Below are 20101 nucleotides of genomic sequence, written 5' to 3'. Positions count from 1 at the left end.
GTTGAAAATGTGCACATAAGCAAGGGTGTAATACACTCAAGATATTTGACGAAATATAACACTCCCCCTTCGATGACATTTTTCAAACTTCGTAGCCTTGAGTGTTGGGACATATATTTTAGACCGACGCATCGAATTAATTTTTGGGTGAAAAATGTATTATTTGTTCTCAACCAAGGGTGGATGGCTTGAAGACCAAGTCATGCTATGCTAGTATAAATAGATGTTTTTATTCATTTGTCTAGTATGAGTGACTGTATTGTGTATGTGTGAGATTTAGGGTTTTATCCCTTTGAGAGAGTCTCTGCCGCCAGGATGAGCTCTCCTGGTGGCGGCTGAGATATTTCTTAATTGATTGTATGTATGAATGTATGTATGAGTGTTTCATCTTAATGAGAATTATTCGGCTAATATTTCATACTACCTTTTCTATCTTGTTTGTGTTTTGATTACAATTGTTCATCCTACTTTATTGTTGATTGTTAATCGAATCAGGCTCTCTCCCAATACACCTCATCCGTCCAACTGATATCATCATTCAAGAATGAATCTGAGTTAGATTCGATCCTAACCCTGGTTCCGAGCTCCACACCGTTGAAAAGTAACGACTATTATTCACGCTTCCGCACCGGGGCTCGGGACTCACAATTGGTATCAGAGCCTGGGTTACCGAATCATTCAGACTAACTGCTGAACAGATTCATTTCGCTCTTGAATCCACCATGGACGTTAAACGATGAAGTTCGTTGAAATTATTTTTGGGGGTTTTGAAATTATTTAATGATTCGGAGAAAAGTATATGGATTGATGTTTGGGCTGATGACTCGTTTGGAGATCCAACATCAATTTCATGTTTATTTGGTCAAAACGGTCCAGATCTGATGTAACAGTGTTATTTGGCTCGTTTTGGGGCAACACTGTTCATCTGATTATTTCTAGATCTGAAAAGGTTGATTATGATATGAAGATAGGTTTCTTTGATTTCGAGATGACTTGGATAGGGCTATAGTGATTAATTTCAGATTACGAAACTTGTTTCTGGATTTGAAAAATTAGGGTTTTGTGTGCTCGTACTGCACAAACAGTAGATGTTTGTTGAAAAATATTGCCGATGGTACAAACTGATAAGGAGAATGTACAAGTCAAGAATGAACATGTACTGAAGTCAATTTCATCATTGTTTGCTGCAGCAGATGCAAAGTGAATATTCGAGCAGGTTCTGCAAGGGTAAATCAGTGACTGATGATGCAGAAATGAAGTTTTGGTGTCTCGAGCACACTATAAAAAAAATTAAGATTGGACTCGAGTATGGAAAAATGACTAAGTGTTGCTTCGAGCATAGGAGGTGTTTTGCCCAAGCACATCTTTGTTTTGCTCGAGCACGGGTTATTTCGAGCACATCTTATATTGAGCACATCAAATTCGAGCACACTTTATGAAACCCAGAGCATATCCTTTGTCTTCTCAAGAAATCTATCTTTAAGTCTTGAGCACACTTTATTATTTATTCGAGCAGACTCTTTTTCGAGCATACTTTGTTTTGTCTTGAACAATTATGCTTGGGAAGAGAAAACTCAAGTTTGTGTCGAGCACACCCTTGCTCCCGAGCACACTTTTGCTCCCGAGCATGCTTGGTGTTAAGTGAGAAAATGAAAAATCACAAGTACTCCCGAGCACACCCTTGCTCCCGAGCACACTTTTGCTCCCGAGCATGCTTGGTGGAAAATGAAAAAGCACTAAGTATTCTCGAGCACACTTGTACTTCCGAGTACACTTTGTGTACTCGGTGAAAAATTGAAACATCACAAGTGTCTTTGCTTCCGAGTACACTTTAGCTTTCCGAGTACACTTTGATTTCCGAGTACACTCAGCTTTCCGAGTACACTTTGATTTCCGAGTACACTCAGCTTTCCGAGTACACTCAGCTTTCCGAGTACACTCAGCTTTCCGAGTACACTCAGCTTTCCGAGTACACTTTGATTTCCGAGTACACTTTGTTTCCGAGTACACTTTGCCTTCCGAGTACACTTTATGCTAGTGCAAAAAAAAAATTGTGCTAGGAATGTACTCGGAGTATACTTTGTGCTAGGAAAAGTGCTCCCAAGCACATTGTGTGCTAGGAAACAGAGTTTGTGAAACATTTCAAAGTTTTGAAGAAACTTTTGAGATTTTTGGTACCGTTGACCGTTTGACCAAGCTGTTCTCTACGGAAGATATATACCAGGGGTATTTTGGTAATTTTTCTCCAATCATCAACAAGCTTATGGAATTCAAACCTCATCCAATTTCACAACTTCATCAAAAGCTTTACAAGAACAAGTGTTGACCAAACTTACGGATTTAATCACTTTTAGTGTCAACCAACTTTTGAATATGTTCATTTGAGATTTTTACAGTCTTGATGAGGATGATCAAGATTGTTTCACCCACACTTGATTTGAAGACACATTTATTAATGACAATTGCAACGAAATTGGGGGAGTAAAATCTTTGAATTTCATTGCAAATGGTTAGCTTCAAATCAAGTAAAAGACTCAAGTTAAGGAAAAGTTGATCAAGATTAATAATCCAAGGTTTTTCAAAGATGTTTCATCATTTGTAAGTTTTTAGATTTCCTAGTACGGATGAGAAGATAGAGTCATCACGAGTAACAAGTTGAAAGGATGATCAGTAAAGTTCAACCTCCTATGAAATAGTCACTTGAATAGTCAAGAACGGGTTATGGTTGACTTAAATTCTATTTTAATTCAGGGAATGGTTTGAAGATGATTTACAGGGGAAGAAACATATTTGAAGAATGAAAGATTATTTGATGATCACATTGAGTTTTTTTCTTTTTGTGATGACCTTGTTACTTGAAGTTGATCTTTGAAGTTCAAATCCTCGTTCATATGCCCATACAACTATATCCAAAAGTGATATAAGAGTGATGATTCGAAATGAACAATGGGAGAAGCTTAACGTGAGGGGGAGAATTTCAATGATAGACAACGAGTTATGAGGTGATCATGAAAGAAATTCGATGGCATCGGTCTAAGGGGGAGATTGTTGGGACTTATATTTTAGACCGAAGCATCGAATTAATTTTTGGGTGAAAAATGTATTATTTGGTCTCAACCAAGGGTGGATGGCTTGAAAACCAAGTCATGCTAGGCTAGTATAAATAGATGTTTTTATTCATTTGTATAGTATGAGTGGCTGTATTGTGTATGTGTGAGATTTAGGGTTTTATCCCTTTGAGAGAGTCTCTGCCGCCAGGATGAGCTCTCCTGGTGGCGGCTGAGATATTTCTTAATTGATTGTATGAATGTATGTATGAGTGTTTCATCTTAATGAGAATCATTCGGCTAATATTTCATACTATCTTTTCTATCTTGTTTGTGTTTTAATTACAATTGTTCATCCAACTTTATTGTTGATTGTTAATAAAATCAGGCTCTCTCCCAATACACCTCATCCGTCCAACTAATATCATCATTCAAGAGTGAATCTGAGTTAGATTCGATCCTAACCCTGGTTCCGAGCTACACACCGTTGAAAAGTAACGACTATTATTCACGCTTCCGCACCGGGGCTCGGGACTCACATTGAGGTACTACCTCATTAAAAACCTTGCTAAATAATACCCAGTGAGAAAAACTTTAGCTAAGGTGAAAAAAGTGCAGTATATAGCTCCCCCTCAAGTTGTATGTCATTACATTTTTCGTACGTGTCTCATGCCAATATCATGAACGTGTTTCCGAAATGTTGCTGCGGGAAGTGCTTTTGTGAAAAGATCAGCTAAGTTGTTGCTGGATTGGACATATCTCATCTCAACCTGATTGTCTTTAATAAGGTCCCGAGTATACTCAAAGTATCTTGGGGGTATATGCTATTTTCTGTCACTTTTGATATACCCTTTCTTCAGCTGCGAGACACAAGCTACATTATCTTCATAGATAAGAGTTAGACTTCGACCTTTCTCTGGTCCACAAGAAGTCAATATGTGTCATGAGATAGATCTTAACCATGCGCATTTTTCTTTAATCTTTATGCAATGCAATGCAATGACTTCATCATGATTTGAAGATGTTGCAACGAGTGTTTTTTATGAGAACGCCATTGTAAGGCCCAAATCATAGTGCTCTACTTTAGCGTTGGATTTACTCATAAACACAGTTCTAAATATTATAGTGAATTAAAATTTTTCCCGGAATATAATAAGTCAACTATATACCACATAACACTCTAAATCTTGTCTTAACTTCATTCAAATTTGTCTTTCAAAATAAAAACACAATCAAATATAACATCATAACATTCTTCTCAAGATGCCAATATCTTCAGTCCAATGTCATGTGTCTTCATTCAAGCTAGCTGTCTTAGCCTATTCACCTGTGTGCATACTAAAAGTCAGCTATGCTGAGTGATATCTAGTTAATCAGGCAACATAGAATACATTCACATACTTATATACATACCCGAGGGCATATATATATACTTAACATGTTTAGCTTGCTTTCATACATACATTCGTACATTCATCCTTTCATACTTTCTTTAATACACAATACATACATAACTATCTGATGTGCTAAAAGTAGTCAAATAATTTATTAACTAAAATATGTTAATTTAGACACTAAGTAATAATTCTAGACTCTTAAACTTAACTCAAACTACTAACCTGTAAGTGTACAGGTCGACTCTAGTACAGCTAAGTAAGTCCTTATATCGAACCCACGTGACTCTTTGAATTACGTAACTAGCAAATTTGACTCGACTTACTGACATGACTATTTATTAATATTATTTAAAGGGGGGTTTTAAATTAATTAGTATTATATTAATAAAATAAAATAAAATAAAAGACAATTAATGAAACACAAGACAAGCAAGTTTGACTGATTCAGATGACAATGAAAAACCACCTAGGCTGGAATCCCTAAAGTTTCAGTTATCAAATAGTTGAAAAATAATAGTTAAGGAACTGAGATCGTAAAATAGACACTTAAAAGAAAAACCCAAACATGACCCCTAACCCTTCTCAAGAAGACACATATGGGTTTCTAATATGTTTTAAGACACACCAATTTATAAATCAAATTACCTTACAGTTATCTAATAAATTTATGAAAGAGTACCTTTATAGTGAAATCCAGCCTTATAGCGCGGAAATCAAAGGTAATTTAATAAACTCAATTGACTCGCTAGAAAAGGTTAATTAATCAAACCTAGACGGACTCCTTACGAAGAACTAAATCTAGCAATATTAATCAACAAAGATCTAACAATAACGTATCACTTTACAACTTTCTAGGTTAGCAGCACACTTTTATTCGTTTGACTAATAATATTATTCCTATGGTTTTATTACAAATCAACCACAAACTAGTCAAAAACACACAGTAAATGACCTAACAAAATCCTATTATATGACAGAAAATTACCGAGGATAATGTGAAATAATAAAATTCACCAAACAAAACCAGGCACACATATGCATCAATCAAATAAAATCAAATAGTTTACAGATTCATAATACCATAACGAAAAACAAAATCAAAACAACTCCAACTTTAACAGAGGTTCATCATAAGCCTAGGCAGTCTATAACGTTTAGCCTAGCATCTTAAAATCAAACAAAATAGTAATAAAAGAAATCATGGTGAAAAACAGTAGAAACGAAAGATTAAAGGCGATAAAACCCGTAGTCTTCGATCTTGATCAAGTAGCGCTTCATCGGGTGATTCCTTGCATTCAAAACCGTCAAATATTGTAATCCTAAGGTCCAAGGAACTCCCAATCTGGCTCTGGTTCGTAGAGTATTTTTCAGGTTAAGGTTAGGGGTGTTTTTATACTAAAACATGGCCCAATACTGAAAAAACAAGTAATTATCCAGAAAAATGGGATCTAGGCACCACGCGGCGTGCAATATTAGGGGCCGGTTAGATCGGCCGGTCCGACCGGGTCTTCTTTCAGTTCATTTCCTGATGCTTTTTGGCTCCTCGTTTTGGCTATTTTGACTCGTTTTTCGCCCTTTTCGACCACGATCAACCTCAGGAACCTACAAAACACAATAATGTTAGTAGTATACAATTCTTAACAAAAAACAAACAAAAACTAATTAAATATTAAATAAAATATAAAAGGGAAACATATATATTTAGCATTATATCAAATATCCTTACACTTATTCTTTTTTCATCCCTGAAATATCTAATGCAGTGGAATTAGAATTGAAAAATATAGTCTTAAAAATATATAGATTAATTTAAAGTTCAAAAAAACGCAAAAACCGCAATCACCGATATTGTTGTCCACCTTAACCCATGCCTTAATCTTTACCGGGACAAATAAAATCGAAAAAATATATTACTTAGTGGTTTACACAATTAAGACCCGTTTATTTTTAGCTTTTACCGGACCAGACCACCCCAACTTGACTAAAAACTCAAAAGTGAAGCTTCATAATGTTGTACTAAAAGCTTTAAGAATTGATGGATACATTGACAAATTACTTTTCTTGTCCTATTATGAAATGTCTGTTTTGTTCTTCGCATGAAATTATGAAAAGACGCTTGTGCCCATCACTCTTCCTTTATATATAATATAGATATAGATATAGATAATAATATTTTGGTTTGATATGGACCACATACTGGTGAGACGATACATGTGATTTAGGGTTTTACTTTTTATTCAACCTTTGTTGTGACGGGGTGTCAAATTGGTTAGATGGTCCGTATTAATGAAACGGACCGTAAAAACCTGTTACGATCTGTATATGCGTGTGACAAGTCGTCTCAAACTTGACGCTTGACCCACATGAAAATTCTTTGTGAAAGACGGTATGACGATGAATGGTCTTTCTAACCGTCTGCACAAGCTCGTTTTGTATAAAAATCATTTTAAACACCCTTTAGATATTTCTTTATTGGTTCTAAGATTCCTACGTGACTTATGAAAGATGTTACCATTATGCCAATATAATTTTGCCAAGGTTTGATTCCGAGAGCCTCAATTATGGGTTTAACAAGTGAAAACGAACTTTAACGAAGCTAGAATATGGTTACCTCGATGCAAAGCAATTGATGGAACCTAATGAGGACTTGGGACTGATTTCTATACTTCTTAAACGTTTTAAACAAAACCACCTTGCTAGTGATTACACCTTCTTGCTTGCTTAACTTGCTTAATAAACCAAAACCTTAAAAACACTAGCTTAGAGCTAAAAGGATTGATTGTAAATGATTATCAGATGTTTGTGATGATTGGGAACGTGCATGGGACTTGTATTTATGGCACAACAAGTCTGGAAAGCCATGAATACAAGCATGCCACGTTAGGGAGTTGTTATCAAGACTGTTGTTGACTCGACAACGATACGAATCGTCACAAGATTAAACGGTCCGTCTAATCAAAACTTCATGGATAAGTTTCCCTTAGTACTGGTCCAGCTCAAATAGTAGGCGGATGTTACAACCCGTCTCAATAAATATCTATACAGATAAGGTACGTTTGATACGGGCCGTCTAATGGATGAGACAGCCCCCCTCCGGGCTAAAAAAGCTAACACGTCCCCCCCCCACCCCACCCCTCCACCACCACCACCCAAAAAAAAGTTAAAAATTAAACCCCATAAAATCCTAGCCCTAAAAGCTAAATGAAACCCTAAGGCTAAACCGAAAAACCTAACCCTAAAAGCTAAACTGAGAATTTTTATTTGGTGTGCCTACATCTCATCCTCCCTAGACCCTACTCATAGCTTTGCTATTGATGAGACTTCACTGGGTATGATTGATTGATTGATTGATTGATTGATTGATTTTGAAACGAGGAATGATAGATATACATATTTTTTTGTTTTTTTACTTTTTTGTGTTTTATACTTTTTTATGGAGTGTTTTTATTTTCTTTTTTCTTACAAAAATGATGTGAAGTAGGCGATCGAGGGTATACCATAAGACGGAGAAAATTTAGTATCTCGGTTTTTTGGAGTTCAATTTTGAATCTATCTCTACTTCGAGTTACTTGAATAAAGATGGACATAATATTTAGGGAATGAGAATGTCTCCCAACATTATCAAACATTAATTTTTGTAATAATAATACTGCCCAATAAACAAACTAAACGTTTAGTGAATTGCATAACATGAAGTTCACTTATTTAATAACTAGTTTTTTTACCCGCGCTTCGCGGCGGAAGCGTGAAATTTTAATTTATGGATTTGTTGTTTACCAAAACCTTTCTCATAGAAACAATTTTGGGTGATCACACATGTGCTTGGCAGCAGAGGTTTGAGTAGATTATTCACAGCCATTGCTTTTTTTTATCGTTTTAGGTATTGTAGCTAATGGTTTTGACATTTTGTATGTGGCAAATCTGTCTGTTCTAGCAAAAATACAAATATTATCTCACATTTAATAGACTTCAAAATCACAAAGTTAATCCCAGGTAAGCATCATACACAATTGCACTAAAGAGTCTGATATAATAATCAAATCATCATGTAAAAAAATTAAATACCCTTTTAACTACAATTAGTATATGAGCATGCACCTTTTTCTTTAAACCATTCTCATAATATTTCATCATTGATGTAGGTAAACACTAAACACACTAAAACCTGCAAATTAGTTATACATAAAGTCAAATGCCACAACCAGTATTAATATCTTTATAAACGGGATTCCATCAATAACAATTTAATATACCTTCTCAAGTGTGACTTCAATAGCTTCATCACTTAATTTCTCACTCCCACCTTTAAGAATATTATCACAAAATGTGGCAACTAATTCTGCACTTGAATTTCCAACAACGACATTGTTACAGACTACTTAAAATGCTTATTTAAGCGCCTAGACAAAAAACAAAAACTAAAAATTCTTTTAAGAAAAAGAAGAAATATCATTATCTATGGAACTACAGTACATAACTTGTTTGAGTACATAAGCTGATGCGCAGCGCATGAGTCACCCTTTAGCTCTAAAAATTTAAATATAAAAAAAAGTAAATCAGTTTGGTCTTTGACAATGAAAAACTATCATATTCAAATTTCAGGCAAAAGGTTATACTTGAATAATTAAATAATACCCTAGCATGGAAGAAACACCCTGACATGTAAATTCTAAGTGAAACAAAAGAACAATCTTCTATAAAAATCAATTCGTCATGTTAAAATATTCAATAGTCGAAGCTAAATGATTTACCTTGAATTTGTCAGAAGCGATGAACAAAGGAAATCAGAGGATATATAAGGTGTGACTTCTAGTAATTATCTCGAGTGTTGCATTCGCTGCCAACCTAAAATGATTCTATATTAATATATAATTGGCATGTAATAAACAAACATATGATTGAAACTTGGAACCTAAGATTCAACACAAAGCCCGGAAACTAACATATAAATGAAATAGAAATTACCAATAAACATACTAATCCTAAATTTTGTAGTTCCCCTAAACGCAGACAGTGGTTAAGGATGAACCCGAAAGTGGGTTCATTTTTCACTACTTTTTTCCCCAAATTCGATATAGGGTTTTTCAGTTTTTGATATTGTACAACTAAAACAAAAGAAATATGAAACGATTACCTACTTGTCGGCGTATGTGAGAAGAACTCGCTTTGTCTTCTTCATCTGAAACATGCATCTGCAACTATACGAACAACTCCGACTAAAATCGCTAGAGGGTAATGCAAACTAAAGAATAATGAATTACATGTGAGGCTGTCGGCGCACGGTTAAAGAAGTCGGTCCGCTTCATCTTCTTGATGAAAACGGGTCTCTCTATCTATCTATCTCTCGTATCATTTCAAGCATTTAGCTAACGGGTACAATTAAACAAAAGAGATAAAAGTGAGTAATGTTACTGAAACAGGTTCTTGAGAGAGACTTACCTGCTCAGCCTCTGGAGGATCAGAATGGCAAAGGTGTTAGGCAACAAAAAAGTGATGTGCATATGGGTAGATAGCCGACAACAAAGACCGCCTCTTGTGGTTTGTTGGCCGGCAACGTGGAACGACGACTCGGAAGTTGCAAGTGTCAGGATTTGGAAGAATGAATAAATTGAAATTGAACGGTGGTCTCGTGGCACGCTGTGACACATCGATACTTGTGATGAGAGGATGAAGGGACAATAATGATAGACAATGCTAGCAGGAGAAGCAGACGTGGAGGCTAACGTGTAAGCATAATTATGCATAAAATACCTTGTACCATACACATAGAAAGTGGTAGCAGTAGTACAATACAATTATGTGAGTACCAGAAACTTTGCTATACATATATATATATATATATATATATATATATATATATATATATATATAATGCCCAATAAACAAACTAAACGTTTAGTAAATTGCATAACATGAAGTTCACTTATTTAATAATAAATGAACAAACATTAATATATATATATATTTTTCATTTGGTAAAACGAACGAACATATAAACATTTTTATCATCGTCCGTTTCTTTATTTTTATTTAAGTCCCTTTTTTATGTTTTTCAAGCCCATTATTAAAGCATACATATCACCTTCTCTATCTATATCTTTATAATTCCACTAAAAAACACTATATTTTCTCTTTCATATACAATTAAATAATACTTTTTTACATCTTTATCATTATCATTTCTCTCTCCTCCACTCAAAACAACTTTCAAATATATTAAAAAATAAATAGAGGATGAACAGTGGTTCTCCAAATTTACTCATCTCTTTAAATTTTATCTCTCCTCTACTCACAACCACTCACCATTCTCTAATTTTTTTTGAGATTTCTCTCACAAAATTTTTAAGGTACCTGATTGAATGCTCTCATTCAACTAAATTAAACTACTCTTATTAGGTTGATTGTTATAATATTATTTAAAATACCATTTTTTTAAATGAAACGTTGTCGTGGGAGAACAACATTCCTTCATAGAACCGTATGTCACACACATGCTTCCAACATACAAAGTTACGTAATGAATCTTGATCCAGCTGTAATGACTCTGCCATTTGGGGCCAGTATCGACATACGGGACACCGTTCGCTACAAAGAAGTCATGAAACAGTTTAATCTTGGACCCAATGGAGGAATATTAACTTCACTCAACTTGTTCGCCACTAAATTTGACGAGGTAAATAGTAACATATACATTTTTTGCTTTTAAAGTTTTAATGTTTTTAATATTGATAGTAGTCTTGTGGTTGTTAGGTTGTAGAAATGATTGAAAGGCGAGCGGATGAACTTGATTATGTTCTTGTGGATACTCCTGGTCAAATTGAGATATTTACTTGGTCTGCATCGGGAGCGATAATTACTGAGGAGTTTGCTTCAACTTTTCCGAATGTGATCGCGTATGTTGTTGATACACCGCGTGCAGAGAGTCCGAATACGTTTATGAGTAACATGCTTTATGCGTGTAGCATTCTTTATGCGTGCAGAGAGTCCGAATGCTTTATGCTTTATGCCCATGGTTGTGGTTTTCAACAAGACGGATGTGATTCAGCACCAATTTGCTTTGGAGGTAAAATACACTTGTTAGATTAACCTTTAGTGTGTTTTTATATACCGGTTTTCTAAATTGGATCAGTCAAAAGTTAAAACATAATTTGTGCACTCATATGTATTCTTGTAAATGAACCTGAAGGTTCAGTGAACATTTATCGGGAAGTATGTTAATGCTCGTTTATTTAGTAAATGTTAAACGAACATTAATAAAAGTTTTTGCTCTTTAGTTAAATGAACATGAAAGCATGTCCTGTTCGTTCATTTAAATTCATTTTTGTTTGTACCTTTGCTTTTTGCTATGCTTGCTACTTTATGTTTGTTTAAGTTCGTTCTTTTACTTTTGTTAGTATATTCATTTAAATATTTTAGGCCTCTTAGAATTTAGTCTTGTTTCAATAACTTTTTAGGCCCAACACACTTTCACATTTATTTTAATTGGTTTTAGCTCAGTCATGTTCGTTCATCTATGTTCTGTTATATCCGTGCGCTTACATTAGTTAACCATTTGTTTATGTTGTTAACGAACGAACCAAAACGTGTACCTTTTATGTTCATTTGGTTCGTTTACAAGCCTACTAATATGATTACAGAAACTGTACCATTAAAAAGAAATGTAATGTTTTAAGAAAAAGATGTCAGAGGTTTTTATACATTTGAATACACTTTGTTTGACTCTTTGTTTGACTCTTATCTGTTTTGGCTGTTACCCATTTTCTTTGTAGTTAAATCTTTCAGCTTACCTCTCATTTTGATATTTTAAATACATAAAATGTAATTTAAATAGACATGTTATAGTTTTTTGATAATGGCATTCTGAAATAGTGATTATGTGTCATCTGAATATTATACGATGCGCTCATTTATCCTTCTGATTGAAGATTTTGAACACTTTTTTGTTGTGGTATATGATTAGTGGATGGAAGATTTTGAGGTGTTTCATGCTACACTAGAAAATGACAACTCATACCCGTCAGATTTGACCCGAAGTCTTTCTCTTGCTCTTGAGGAGTTTTATAAAAAAAAGGGCTGTTGGAGTGTCAGCAATTTTCTTTAAAGTTGTTCAAGCAAGTGCAGATGAGTACATGGAAACTTACAAGTATTTCTACACACTCTTTGTTGTCTATTTTACACACACACACACAAACATAAAGATAATTAATATTTTTATAAATTGTGTTTTACTTGTTGTCATTGGTAAGTGGGGTCTGTGAGTTATTTGGTTGCTGGTTACTATGGTTACCAAAAAAAAGTTTAATATTTTAGTAGTTAATATCCTTATACTGTCAGTTATAGAAAGTGTTATGAAGATTACAAAACATTTTATAAGTTTTTTGAAATACTCTTGGTAGCTTATTGGAAAAGAAAAGGTACTTTATGGCAATGCGGGTCGAAACGTGTTCGGGTCGGGCTAGGTAACAGGTCAGAAAGGCTGATTAAAAACAGTGGACATTTTGGTTCAGCTCAAAACGGGTTTTGACCAGAATGGGTCGGATTTAAAATGGTTATTTTAGTTTGGGTTAGGACGTATTTTCGGTCAGAACATGTCGATTAAAATAGTGGTCATTTTGGTTTTTGTCAAAACGAAAATGGGTACAGGTCGGTATGGGTCGATTTAGAAAATGTTTATTTTGGTTTAGGCTACAGCGTATTACAGTTGTTGCTAACAAAGTTTCGTGTCTTATAATTGTAGTTAACAAAGTTTTATATAATGTTTAGATGGCCTGAACCAACACACTAGAAAAATAATATGTTTTCCAATAATCGATGCTCAATTTATCAGATTATAAGTTAACTTAGATGTAATATGGTAATATTTGAATCGGATTATTGGTATTTGTGTAGAGCTGAGATGGACAAAAGACGGGAAGAGAATGAACGATTAGAGGAAGAACGCAATAAAGAAAACATGGAGAGTTTGCAAAAGGATATGGAGAAATCAGGGGGCGGAACTGTGGTGTTGAGTACTGGTTTAAAAGATAATGGTAAAGGTAGTACAAGCATGATGGAAGATGAAAATGAAGATGAAGATGAAGATGAGAAGGAGGATGAAGAAATTGAAATGTACACTAATGAGGATGAGGATCATGATGAAGGTGGAATAGATAGTGATGATGAAGAGATTGCAGATTTCAAATTCTAAGTATACTGGTACCTGGCTAATGGCTACTAGTGATCTTATGGTGTACTTAAATTTTACGATGGTTTGGTTTTTTATGTTGACATATTCAGAATTAATGAATGCTATTAGGTTGATGTTCTAAATCTTATTATTGTTAATCTAACTTTATCTTAAAATTAGGTTAGAAAGTGTGTTACATGGGGCTTAAAAGGAGAGCAAATAAATGCGAACATTAAATTATGTATAACATAAATAACTTAAAAAGTCAACTTTCACAAATTTGTAAATACTCCCTCCGTCCCATTATAAGTGTCATAGTTTGACTTTTCAAGTCTTTCTTTTGCAACCTTGACCGTAAATATTTTTGTCTGTGTCATATAATACTTGACGAAAATTATATCAATGTAAAATACATTTAAAACTCAATGCATTGATATATATTTTACATCAAGTATTATATAATACAAACAAAAATATTGTCGGTCAAAGTTAAACAAGAAAGACTTGAAAAATCAAACTATGACACTTATAATGGGACGGAGGGAGTAACATTTAGTGTTTTATGGGCAACGTTTAAATTTAGGGTGAACTAGAAAATTTACACACGCGCGTTGCGCGCATCAATACGCCTATACATGACGTCATGTATTTCTCTCTTAAATTAACAATATCTTACTATATCCGGTGCATTGGAGTTGTGGCGGGTTGTTTTAACATAAATGACCTTATAAGACAAAAATAAATAAACAAATAAATTCAATCAGTGTATAAGAATCTATTAACAAACTTGTTAGAAGATTTACATCAATAACTTTCACCAATGATCAAGACCATCTTATAAAATCATGGAAAATAATCTAGAATCATAATATTTAATTAGACAGGTTACTTTTTCATATTTCCACTGTAATATCATTGCAACTCTGCTTCTTAACTCGCTATTTTAGAAATGTATGATCCCATCCACTTTTGAAATTACTGGTTGGAAACTTGCTGAAACTCATACATAGTTATGAATCTACTTCCATCTTTATCAATAAATCTCAAGGCTGCAAGCAAAACTTTCTCTCAAACTTGTTCATGCGCAAAGTTACTGCATTCAATAACCAAACAGGAACAAAACATAGGTAAGCGGGTCATCCATAAAGTAAAATAAATAATAATAAAACAAGAACTATATTTAACTGAAAGTGCCATAAGAACTTAAATCAAGTATTGATCTTACTAATGAATTAAAATGGTGTATCAACCCTGAATTAATCAATTCAACATATGAGTAGGGGTGTGGCTGAATTAAGCTCCCATCTTAATGTTTTCAACACCTTCATATCCATCTTTTGGATCAATTTGGCTACAATACAAAACAGTATTCTATGTATAAATCAAAATCCTACAGTAGAATTTACCAAGTCAAAATTAATATAAATATAATCCAAGTTAGTTTAAGATATATGCACAAAAATATGAAGAAAGATGAATGTCGTAAGATGTTTTTTTGGTTATGTTGTTTCTAATGACATAGGCATAGTGTCTTCAAAGATCTCAAAACTCTTAGTTGATTGCTTAAACAAAGGAACATGATTGCTTAAATAGTCGGCTTCTTCAGATTCGAACAATCATATTAGGATTATAGAAGAGTAAACTTACTTTTGTTGTTAATCTTCGTACCGTCGCTGTGTTGACAAGACATTGGCCTTCAACCTCTAGGGTACTCGATTTAGGTGTAATAAGCAGAAGAGGAAAACATGAGGTTGGTGGCAGTTGGAAAGAGACAAACAGGTGTTATGACGTGTAACAAATCAGAAGCATTAATAAGAGCTTGTATGCCAAGCTAAAAAAATCCACATTTTATGAATAGTGGCCTAATGTGAGTAAACCGCAAGTTACCATTTAGTATATATATATAATATAACTAGTTTTATTACGGGGTTGTTTTATATTATTTGTTTCGAATATTTATTTATTTTTTGAATTTTTATTTTTTTTTATTATATGAAAGTTAATAATATACTTATGGTTTGATGATAAATTGTTTCACAAAAAAGTTTGATGTTATAACCCGGTTTAAAAGCTATATGGGTTTGATGAGACCAAAGACCCGTTTATTATTTTTACTACAAATTGGTTTTTTAATTATAAATAATATATATCTTTTTTCAAATAAATAATATATTAATTTTTAGTATATCCCTACTTTATAGGATTATTATATCAAATATTTAGTTAGATTAGTTTTTTAATTTAATGAGATTTTATAAACCGTTTAAGAAATATATGGGTTTGATAAGACCCATACCCATGAATCCAGGTCAAATGCATGAAAAGCCTCCATTTAAATATCAAGCAAATCTGGTCACTCCAAAAAAGAGGGGAGCGACCACATCGCGACATCTAGGATTTTTAGGTTTTCGTTTATATATATTATAGATAAGTAGGGTTAAATCATTTTTTTGGGTGAACGGATTTAAAAGGGTCACAGTGGAACATGTGATGCCTATACGGAATTAAAAGATGTGAATGTATACCCCGTCGTCTTATAGTATTATGTTACCTGACCCTGTTAACGCAAAGTTTTGAGTTTGTTTAGACTTGTAAACGAACTGAACGTACAGTGAACTACATGGGAGTTGTCTTGCGAGATGTTCGGTTGTTTAATAAACGAGCATACATGACCAAATTTTTTGCTCACTTAGTTAAACCAATAAACATAAACACATGTCTCGATTGATTATATATGTTTGTTGGTTTGCATTTGTTTCATTTGTTTACGTTCATTAATATAATAAGTTGAAAGTTTTTAGGCAATTACATTATAGGCTAGTTTTAGTAACTTTTAAATGTTGATAAATTCTTTAATACAATAAGGGAAAACGTGATAATTAATATAAACATGTGTATCTATTACAATAAAAAGAGAGTAGGAACAACAGCAGAGTATGATGTAGTTGACATGTTTGTCAGCTTGATCAAGTTCTCCTTTAGAATAAGGATGTGGATTAGGGATTTAGAGAGACAGATTTTGGGAGAGGTGATTTGGTTATTATGTTAATATATATATTCTCTCCCTCTTATATATATATATATATATATATATATATATATATATATAAGGGTTAAAATAAAAATGCATAGTTTTGTAGGAAGAGTAGGAATAATACAAAATTTCGAGTTAAGCAACTATGTAGCATAAATATTTAATCCTAGGAAACTATTTGGTAGTTTAAAAACTACCAATCTCAACCATTTGATCATAAATCCAATGACCTAGATTGATTCTTACTCTTCCTATAAAACTATTTCTTTTTATTATAACCCACCCCTATATATATATATATATATCCGATGGAAAACTCTTTATTAGCTAGTAAGGGTAATATGATCCATCAACAATTACCAAACTAATATATGATAAGGTATGATTCATATTTTGATATAGTATAATATAAATTATTATAGGGGCATGGGGTGGGATCCGGTACAAATACTATTAACATACTAAACATGCAAATAACAAGAGTAATTACAGTTTTGAAGTAGAATAATTATGTTATAAAAAATTGTAAGGCCCCGTTCTTGGTTCCTCACCTTAACGTTGGATTTACTCATAAACACAGTTCTAAATATCAGAGTTAATTAAAACATTCGCGGAAACGTTAACTTTAATTCATTCGTTACAAAACATTAATCTTTTCTTTAAAACCATAACATAAGACATTATATTTTAAGCATCATTTCTTCCTTCTTCAGATGCCATCCGTTCAATCCATGCCACGTGCCATCCTCAGGCTAACTCTTTACACATATTCACCTACGTGCATACAAAAAATCAGCTACGCTGAGTGAGTTCTAGTTAATCGGGCGACATACAATACATATACATATCATACAATCATACATATCTGAAGATACGTATTCATACTTAACCAGGTACCCTATTTTCATATATACATACATATATATCTACAATCACTAACCTCAGACTACCTAGAGTACGTTCATAGTCCGCCGTCTATACCTGTACTCAAGGTCGTGAACACGTAAAAGGCCCGCAGTCCTTACCTATGTTCACCGATCATGGTATGTGCAAGGTCCGCAGTCCTTCCCTATACCATCCTACATTAACAACAAGTACAAGGTCCACCGTCCTTCCCTATGTTGCAACCTAATTCATAGCACGTACGAGGTCCACAGTCCTCCCCTATGCTACCACAACACAATTACAGCACGTATAAGGTCCGCAGTCCCTTCCTATGCTGGCTCCTAACTGAAGTACGTATAAGGTCCACACTCCTTAACTACGTTCTCGTCTATCATCTATAACACGTATAAGGCTCGCAGTCCTTAAATACGCCATCACATGCCAAGTCTATGTCCAACGAAAGTTAGAGGGATTTGCCATCCTAACTTACTACGTCAGACGTAGAACTCACATACCATTCCTGTACCTGCATACACTTACTTCACATATACAATAAATACATCATAACATAAAAACACTCTAGACGTTCTTCACATCATTCATTTAGCAATCATACTCCTTGTCGGTACGTGCAATATCCGAAGATCGTTCACGCCTCGACAAGCATTCATTCTTAACGATCATACATCATCCATATATAATGTTCATATATTTATTTACAACCTGACGGTTCGTAAAATATCCAAAGATCGTTCGCGTACCGACATTCAATCATTCATATCTATCACATATATCATATATGGCATACACTTACCACTTAAGGTAAGTGTATTAACTAATCACATCGAGTATGCACACAGCCCCGAAAACATAGCAAGGAAATAGAGCTAGAAACTCACCTGAATGCGTTAACGTTCACCGTTTATGGTAATCCCTTTCTTGAGCTGCGCACGACTAACTGTATAACAATTACACGTATCAATTACTATCACTACCCATAACGTCTTTCTAGTTCAATCATTACCCACAACGAACGGGGTCAGGGGCAGCGCCCTTGGCAGAGGGTATCTAGGGGCGGAAGCCCCTAGCAGGTCCTAGGGGCAGAGCCCCTGGCTGGGGTCGAGCTGCCATGTCAGCTTGGAAAATTTTGTCTCAACACATTTTTCACTAAGATTTTAATTCATTTCTCAGTGAAATTAACTTTTGGCGAACTTAATATTAAGCGAATTTATATACAAGTGAAGTTATATACAAGCGAACTTATATGAGGCGAACTTAATTGTAAGCGTACTTATATACAAGCGAAGTTATATACAAGCAAACTTAGCATGTAGCGAAGTTAGCCGCCAACGAACTTGCAGGTAGCGAAGTTAACCAGTAGCGAACTTATATATATATATTAGCGAACTTAAGGACCATGCGAACTTAGCATGCTGCAAACTTAGCTGTGGGCGAACTTGAATGGCGAAGTTACCCAGTAGCAGCTACGGGTTTGGTTACAGCCACTCGTTCCAATCCTATCGCCTCGTTTTGGCTCGTATTTGACCCATCCAAAACCTCGACACCTTATAAAGGTTTGATATAACCCGTATTCACTTCCTCAAACATCCCCGACTCGATACTTAACCCGTTTACAACATAAAGCATGAACCTTTAAGGCTAAATGTTTCATACTAGATCTAGGGTTTATTTTAGACGAGCCGCACCTATTTGCAGGTCCTTTAAGTTCGTTTTAGCATCAAGTTTACAACTTTACGTTCCATTTACACCCGATCTATTCTCGTTCTAAGTTTCAAGACTAAACGTTTATAAAAACGTAAACTTTAAGGTAAAAGACATACCTTTACGTGTTTTAAGGTTACGGTTTAGCTTGGTTGTGAGCTTTAGGTCTTGTATCTATCTTGTATAACGAGGATCTATCAAGAATCAACGTTTTTTTGCTCGGATCTTGCTCCTCTCTCGCGGCCGTATATAGGATGGTGTGTGTGTGTGTGTGTTTGGTGTGTGTAGAGATTATGGAAGATGGAATAAGAGTTAGGGTTTTAGGATGGTTTAAGGGGTATCTATATCCCTTAAAGCCCATGGACCTAAGGCCCATTACTCTTTTATCCACCTTAATTAATCCAAGTCCATGATCTTTTCCTCATTATATGCTAGTTAATATTAATTAGCACACGACAACTTAACACAACTTTCTTTATTTACTATTATAATATTTGGGATGTTACAAAAATAATATAGTGTAATAATAATTACTTTAGTTCAAAATTTATAGTGTAATAATAATTACTCTAGTGTTAACATAATTACTCTAGGTATTTGCACACTTCTAATGATAAAAGTCATTTGTATTTGATCCAAATCCATAGTGGCATAGATATATAAATATATTATTATATTATTCTTACATTCTCCCACTTGGCTGATTAACCATCTATTATGAGTATTAGATAAGTCTGATATGGAGTTAATACTCATTTTGGTTTTAAACTCAAACTGGAGCAGAGAAATAGAGTTATTGAATTGAATATCAACTCAAGACCCCATTAATCATACCACAATCCTTATTTAA

At 34.2% G+C, this 20101-nt stretch overlaps 1 pseudogene across 1 annotated transcript; it reads left to right on the top strand.

Moving 5' to 3' along the window:
- The first annotated feature begins 10880 nt into the window (after positions 1–10880).
- Positions 10881–13666, top strand: LOC143583702 (GPN-loop GTPase QQT2-like; annotated as a pseudogene). Its single transcript, XR_013144229.1, has 4 exons — positions 10881–11117; positions 11195–11507; positions 12405–12587; positions 13334–13666. The product of XR_013144229.1 is annotated as a GPN-loop GTPase QQT2-like (transcript).
- The last annotated feature ends 6435 nt before the right edge of the window (positions 13667–20101 follow it).

Source organism: Bidens hawaiensis, unplaced genomic scaffold, assembly GCF_021521415.1.
Source record: "Bidens hawaiensis isolate Kalapana, Puna unplaced genomic scaffold, B.hawaiensis_p1.1 tig00032492_1, whole genome shotgun sequence".
Lineage (NCBI taxonomy): Eukaryota > Viridiplantae > Streptophyta > Magnoliopsida > Asterales > Asteraceae > Bidens > Bidens hawaiensis.
The sequence above is the reverse complement of the archived record's forward strand: the minus strand, read 5'-3'. Positions and strand labels throughout refer to the sequence as shown.